The sequence below is a fragment of the Triticum aestivum genome, chromosome 5A (genome assembly GCF_018294505.1).
Source record: "Triticum aestivum cultivar Chinese Spring chromosome 5A, IWGSC CS RefSeq v2.1, whole genome shotgun sequence".
In the NCBI taxonomy this organism is placed as follows: Eukaryota; Viridiplantae; Streptophyta; class Magnoliopsida; order Poales; family Poaceae; genus Triticum; species Triticum aestivum.
This window is the reverse complement of record NC_057806.1, coordinates 269,377,163-269,385,355: the sequence shown is the minus strand read 5'-3', so window position 1 is coordinate 269,385,355 and position 8,193 is coordinate 269,377,163.

Sequence of the window (8,193 nt, the reverse complement as noted above, 5' to 3'; positions counted from 1 at the left end):
GTTGTCAACCGGTCAACACTGATGAATAAGATTGCAAATGGTGAGTTGTCACCGGTGCAGTTTGTAGCAAATGGTCGTACATACAACTATGGCTATTATCTAGCGGATGGCATCTATCCAAAGTGGCAAACCTTTGTCGAGCCGTTGAAAAAGCCAGAAGGTAAGAAAAATCTTGATTTCCACAATGCTCAGGCGACGGCTAGAAAAGATGTGGAGAGAGCTTTTGGGATTTTGTAAGCCCAATTTGCTATTGTGAGAGGACCGGCTAGATTTTAGGATCAGAAAATGCTTTGGTACATCATGCACGCTTGTGTGATCATGCATAACATGATCATCGAGAATGAGCGTGGTCAAGATATAGACTACTCTCAGTATGAGTTTTTGGGACATCCCGTGCGAGTGCGACGGAGGGCTGAAAAAGTGGCACGTTTTGTTGCCTCCTATCATGCCATTTGACGTCCCGCAGCGCATAATGATCTTCAGAAGGATCTCATTGAGGAGTGGTGGGCATGGAATGGACGACAAAGAGCATCATGATTTGTGCGTTTGATATTGTATTGTTGAACTATTTGTTGTGTTTATTGCACTATTTGTTGTATTGAACCATAAACTGTTTGTTTGAGTTGTAATAATGAAATTGAACTATTTATTTTGATTTTTTTTGTTTGTGTTTGATCTTTTATAGAATGCATATGTTGTTTGTGCGAGAGTCGCGCGCTGCATTTTTGCGCGCTGCTGGAGTGGTGCGCGCGCTACTTTTTAGCGCGGCTGCTGGAGCCAGCGCTGTGCGCCGCGCCAAACCAGGCAATGGGCGCGCGGCAAAGCAGTTTTTTGCGCGCGGCGCGTGTCGTGGTTCTAAGTCTGACAGTAGTGTAGGGGGGTAAGTATGGAGAGGCAAGATCTTAGCTATGGAGAAGTTGTAAGCACGCAAGGTTTACGAGTTCAGGCCCTTCTCGGAGGAAGTAATAGCCCTACGTCTCGGAGTCCGAAGGCGGTCGACTGGATTATGCGTGTATGAATTACAGGGGTGTGAACCCTTGTCTCGAAGGAGGGGGTGGCTTATATAGAGTGCGCCAGGACCCCAGCCAGCCCACGTTACAAAGGGTTCAATGTACATTAAGGCAGGGCATTACTGGTAACGCTAGTAATAAAGTGCTATGATGACCATAAAAGCTACTTAATAACCGACCGTTAGCATGCTGAGTGTCTTTAGGTCTCCTGACTGTCGAGTGGCTTGGTCTTGGTCGAGTGGTTGCTTCTTGGTCGAGTATCTTCGAGTCTGTCGAGTGGAACACCTCCAAGTCGATTGAAAGATGATTTCTTCTGGAGATGTCCTTGTGTAGGTCAGTTTGGACAGGTCCATGCCCCTACCCTAGGTACATAGCTTCATCATTAGCCCCCGAATGGATCGAGGTTTGAGTGGGAAAGGGATTGAGCACTTCTCCGACTCATTTTTCATGCCGTGAGCATTTCTTGTTTCGGATCAATGAACCCGAGCGATGGCAGCGACTTCCTTTCCAGTCGCCTTGATCCATTCTTAGGTTTTTGTCGAGTGAGTTTCTTTACTTGAAAGGCTCCGAGTGACGGTGCGGAGGAGATCTTTGGTCTGACAAGTTGTTCCGCTGCCCGCAGATTTCGTGGGATCCGAATTTTGGGAAGCGCGCGGGACGGGGGAGGCCGCAGTAATCGGATGGGATAGAGCGGAGCCGCCTCGATCCCCGCGCTACCTTTTTCGCCACGTATCGCGCGCGCGATTGTTACGGGATTTGACAGAACCGCCCGGGCCTACCAGTCAGCCACTCGGAAGCGGCCTCATATAAGGCGTTGGACCGGGGTCTCCCGAACAGTGCGTCCCCATTATCTCTTCTCCTCTTCACGCTCCTCCGCTGCGCTCGCTCTCGCCCTCGCGCCACCGTTCCGTACGCGTCTCGCCGGCGACGATGGGGAAGGAGAAGACGGCGGCTCTGGAGCGGGCAAAGAAGGCGACGGCGAGGTCGAAGGGGAAGGCGACCAGTCGGGGCGGATCCTCCTCGCGAACCGGCCTGCCGAAGGGCTGGATCCAGGGCGACTGGATCCACTCGAAGCTCACCCAAGAAGACCTCGATGACCTGGCCGAAGGAGGGCTGATCCCCTATGACTCGGCGCGGCTTCCGGGGAAGGAATCCGAGCCGCAACCCCGGGAGGGTGAGCGCGTTCTTCTTGCCACCCACGTCGACCGTGGATTTTCCTTGCCTCCTCACCCTTTCTTTCGAGGATTTCTGAACTTCTTTGGGGCACAACTCCACCATTTTACTCCCAACACAATCGTTTATCTCGCCGCTTTCATTTCTTTGTGTGAGAATTTCCTGGGTTGCCGGCCTCACTGGGGTCTTTTCAAGCATATTTTCACTTGTCGCTCCCAGACAGTGAAAAAGGCTAATCCGAGTGACGAGAGGACTCAAGTGATCCAGATGTGTGGGGGTCTTGGTATCCAGATGAGAGGGAAAAGCTCCTTTCCGGCCATGATTCTTCCCGACTCAGTTCGCGGATGGCAGTCGACCTGGTTTTACTGTAAAGACCAGTCGACGCCAGGGCAGTCGACTGGCCTCCCTCCCTTTACCATGGACCGAGTGAGGAAACCATCCCCTTTGAAGGTGCTCCCGGAGGAGAAAGCGCAGGTGAGGGTGCTGGTCGAGCGAGTGGTCCAGCTTATCCGTGACGGGGTCACCGGTATGGATCTCTTGGAGGTCTTCCTTCAGCGGCGCATCCAGCCTCTTCAAGCCCGAGACCATCCGATGTGGATGTATTCGGGTCTTGAAGACTCCACTCGGATTCACCCGGAGGAGGTCGATGACGACACACTGGAGAAGTGGCTGTCGGGCATTACCGGAAACAAGGATAACCCCAGGGGAGCCAGGAGAGTTCCCCCATTCGACCAGTCTCATGCACCAGAGAAGGTCTGATTCTGAGTTTTTGCTTGTAATCTGAATTCACTCGCGCAGCTGCCTATACTGCGTCGACTGACTTTGTTCTCCCTGCTTTCTTTCAGGCCATTATTGAAATGTATTCAATGCCCAACGGAGAGCAAGAGCAAGCTCTGGAAGGCGAGGCGAGTGGCGGCGACAGTGGCGAGTGGACTTCCGACGGTGAAGGGGATGGAGGAAGCGACGACTCAAGCGATGGAGAAGAAGTCGAGTCGCCCCCTCGCAGGGAGAGGCGATCCAAGCTTGACCAAGAACGACCGAGCGCCCGCGAAAAGGCAACTGCTCAGGCTGGTCAGTCTTCGAAGCGTCCTCGGATCTCTTCACCAACCCCGACTGAGAAGGCGCCAAAGCACCCCAAAGTTGCAGAGCCGAAGACTCGGAAGGCGTTGCCGAAGATCAAGATTGATATCCCCGTCGCTTCCGCGTGAGTGTCTCTCTTTGTATTCACTCGATGCTCCGCGCTGTTTGTTTTTCTTGTTTTAACTGGACGAACTTTGGAACTGTCAGCGCTGCCACTTCCGGGACCTCAGCTTACAGGGACGATGATGAGGTGATGGAGGATGCGGTCACTTCTAATCTGGGTATGATTTCTGCCATACTGTCTTTGTTCGGTCGATTCAACTGCAATGTGCATCATTGGGTGATGTGATTTTGGCAATTGAACTTTGCACAGCTCCCAACATTATTGACCTCCCCGATGATGATGAAGAGCCAGAGAGGTCTTTGACGAGGAAGAATAGGCAAGCTCCTGCAAGCGAGGCGCTACAGTCGACGCCGAGGGCGGAACCAATCGTTCAGGACACTGGCGACGCCAATCGGGGTTCTGTTACCTTCGTCGTGCCACTGTCGAGTGCCTCGCCTTCTTCGTCGACTGCTCAGGCCCCTGTCGACCCACCTCAGTTTTTGCGACCCATCATGTCCCAGAAGACGAAGTGAATGCTGCCAGGGAAGCTATACGCCAGGCGGGCGTCATGATGGAGAAGATGAAGATGGTGCGGGACGCCAGTGAGGCTGCCTACGATGCCAGCTCGGCTCTCCAAAGCAACATTCAGGTTAGTTGGTCGCCGCTTGTTCTGATAGGATATGATATCTGAAGACTCTTTCCGAAAATCTTTGCATTAGTACACCCACTGGGTGCGTTGATTGAACTTTGAATTAGTGGGGGCACGCTGAGTGCACCCACTGAGTGTAGTCCCTGAGACTACGGTGGACTGCGGGCAGTCGACTGTAGTCTTTGTATTTTGTCGAGTGTAAACCGAACTGATAGTTTGTCTCTTCCACTCCCTGCACTCGACTCCGGCGGGCCGGTCGAGTGGGATCAGAACCGGTGGGGGCACGCAAAGTGCACCCACTGGGTGTAGTCCCCGAGACCGCGGTCGACTGCTGGCAGTCGATTGTGGTCTGAGTCCTTTCTCTCTTCTTTTTTTACTCCCTGTACTCGACTCCGGCGGGCTGGTCGAGTGGGATCAGAACTGGTGGGGGCACGCAAAGTGCACCCACTGGGTGTAGTCCCCAAGGCTATGGTGGACTGCGGGCAGTCGACCGTAGCCTTAGTACTTATTGACTTTGTTGTGTTTCACTGTAAAAATAACTTCTCCCCTTTGATTTCAAAAATCTTGTGATCTTGGAGCTTGCTTTGCTGACTTAGAGAAACAGCAGATCCAACTGAACCTTGACTTGGAGCTGTCCAAGACAGAGCTGCAAAGGGTCAAGGACGACGCCACTCGTAAAATGAATTTGTTGACTGGTCTGTCTTAGGCTTGAGTACCCTTCTGCTCTTTCTGAATCAGGCATCATTTCTTTGTAGAAAAACTGAGAGAAGCTCTGGCGAAGAAGGATTGGGATTTGGATGCTGCTCGAAAGGAGGCCGACGACAGAACCGCTCTAGCTGAACAGAAACTGGCTTCGGTCGGCTAGTTGGAAGAAGAGAATACCAGGCTGAAATCTGCTCTGAATGACGCCAACAAGGAGTGCTCGCGCTGGAAGAAGGAGAATCTCATCCTGGGCGAGAAGATGGAAAGCATTGCTCGCAGGAGGGACGATCTGGAGAGCTATCTGAGGAGCCTTGCCAAGAAGTTGTTCATCAAGCTTGAAGGTGCACATTTTGTTCCGACTGATTTTTTTATGTCGACTCAGTGTACGAAAATTGACTTATCCTTGGATCGTGAATGCAGAGTTTTGCCAGAACTTCGAGGAGGAGACTGGGCGGATTGAGCCAGGTTTGGACCCAATCAATTCTCCCGTAAAAGATGAAACTGCCATGAATCTGCTCCGAGTGGAATCCCACATCGACGGTGTCATGGACTACTTGGCTCGACTGAAGGTCGCCATGTCGTGGATCGACCCGGCACTTTGGCCAGAGACCACGCCCCAGAATGATCTCGAGTCCCTGATGACTCGACTTAACGAAATCCCTGATCGAGTGCAGGAGTGGAAGAAATCTTCTGCCCGGTGTGGAGCTGATGTGGCCCTGTCTCTGGTTCGCGTCCATTGCAAGGAGGTGCGTCAAGATAAGCGAGCGGCAATCAAGGTCGCCAACACCCAGAAGCATGACTTCCGATCTTTTATGGAGACTTTCATCGCTGCAGCCACTCGGATCGCCGACGGCATCTACCTAGACGAGTTCATCGAGCCTGCTAGTCCTCCTCCCGCGGAGTGAACAAACTTTTATGCCTCACCTTAAATTTTCCTCGGGATGCCGAGTGGTTTTTGTAACCGTTAAACTCTTTCGGGTTGAAAGCCCGAGCACTTCGATATGTGGTCCGGAACCTTTAGGGTTTATCTGAACTTGGTTTATCGTTAAATATCTTCATGAATCCCCCGTCGAGTGGGAATCGTTCTTCATTCGAGACAACTTTGTATTTGTGGCGCAGCTCCGAAGGAGAAGGTGGTAGTCGACCTCCATCTTGTTACTGCAGAGCGGGACGGAGCGCACATTGTATTTGTGGCGAAGCTCTCAAGGAAAAGGTGGCAGTCGAACTGCACCTCGTTACTGCAGAGCAGGATGGAGCGCACATTGTATTTGTGGTGAAGCTCTCACGGAGAAGGTGGCAGTCGACCTGCACCTCGTCGTCCTTGAGGATTCAGACGTGTTTCGTACTTAGGCGAGTACTGGACTGCAGCTAAGCCTCCAAGTGGGAGGCTGGCTCACCACTCGCTAGGATTTTCAGATACTTAGGCGAGTACTGGACTGCAGCTAAGCCCCCGAGTGGGAGGATTGCTCTCCACTCGGTAGGATTTTTTCAAACTTAGGCGAGTGCCGGACTGCAGCTAAGTCTCCAAGTGAGAGAACTTAGGCGAGTACTGGACTGCAGCTAAGCCTCCGAGTGGGAGGATTGCTCTCCACTCGGTAGGATTTTTTCAAACTTAGGCGAGTGCCGGACTGTAGCTAAGTCTCCAAGTGAGAGAACTTAGGCGAGTACTGGACTGCAGCTAAGCCCCTGAGTGGGAGGATTGCTCTCCACTCGGTAGGATTTTTTCAAACTTAGGCGAGTGCCGGACTGCAGCTAAGTCTCCAAGTGAGAGAATCTTAGGCGAGTACTGGACTGCAGCTAAGCCCCCGAGTGGGAGGATTGCTCTCCACTCGGTAGGATTTTTTCAAACTTAGGCGAGTGCCGGACTGCAGCTAAGTCTCCAAGTGAGAGAACTTAGGCGAGTACTGGACTGCAGCTAAGCCCCCGAGTGGGAGGATTGCTCTCCACTCGGTAGGATTTTTTAAAACTTAGGCGAGTGCCGGACTGCAGCTAAGTCTCCAAGTGAGAGAATCTTAGGCGAGTACTGGACTGCAGCTAAGCCCCCGAGTGGGAGGATTGCTCTCCACTCGGTAGGATTTTTTCAAACTTAGGCGAGTGCCGGACTGCAGCTAAGTCTCCAAGTGAGAGAACTTAGGCGAGTACTGGACTGCAGCTAAGCCCCCGAGTGGGAGGATTGCTCTCCACTCGGTAGGATTTTTTCAAACTTAGGCGAGTGCCGGACTGCAGCTAAGTCTCCAAGTGAGAGAACTTAGGCGAGTACTGGACTGCAGCTAAGCCCCCGAGTGGGAGGATTGCTCTCCACTCGGTAGGATTTTTTCAAACTTAGGCGAGTGCCGGACTGCAGCTAAGTCTCCAAGTGAGAGAACTTAGGCGAGTACTGGACTGCAGCTAAGCCCCCGAGTGGGAGGGTTGCTCTCCACTCGGTAGGATTTTTAAATACTTAGGCGAAACGGATTCGCAGCTAAGCCCCCGAGTGGGAGGCTGGCTCGCCACTCGGTAGGAAATTATTTTTACAAACTTAGGCGAAGCGGATTCGCAGCTAAGCCACCCACTGGGGGATTTCTCACGCAAACAAAAACAATAATAATCACTGGGAAAATTATAACGCTCTTGTCTTTGATAAATAAACTACAGGAGTTTTTTCTTATTACATCTCATCCGAGTGAGAATTCAAGTATAAAAGGGGCGGAGGAGCTCCGCATTCCAGGCTCGCGGCTCATCAATCTGGCGATCGACATTGTAGAGGTGGTATGCTCCATTGTGGAGGACTCTGGTGACTATGAAGGGGCCTTCCCAAGTAGGAGCGAGTTTGTGTGGTTTCTGCTGATCCACTCGGAGGACTAAGTCTCCTTCTTGGAAGGCTCGACTCTTCACGTTTCTGGCATGGAATCGACGCAAGTCTTGCTGATAGATGGTCGATCGGATCATGGCCATTTCTCTTTCTTCTTCCAGGAGGTCGACTGCGTCCTGCCGGGCTTGTTCTGCTTCATCTTCAGAGTAGAGCTCGACTCGGGGAGCGTTGTGAAGCAGGTCACTCGGCAAGACTGCCTCGGCTCCGTAGACCAGAAAGAATGGGGTTCTTCCGGTCGATCGGTTCGGGGTTGTCCTCAATCCCCAAAGGACTGATGGAAGCTCGTCGACCCATGCACCTGCTGCGTGCTTGAGATCGCGCATCAATCGGGGTTTCAGTCCTTTGAGAATTAGGCCGTTTGCCCTTTCTGCTTGCCCATTCGACTGGGGGTGAGCGACCGAAGCATAGTCGACCCGAGTGCCCTGAGAGGCGCAAAAGGCCCTGAATTTGTCGGAATCGAAGTTTGACCCATTGTCAGTGATGATGCTGTGCGGAACTCCATATCTGAATATCAACTCTCTGATGAAACTGATAGCAGTGCAAGCATCAAGATTCTTGATAGGCTTGGCTTCAATCCATTTGGTGAACTTGTCGACTGCTACCAGTACATGAGTGAAGCCGCTCC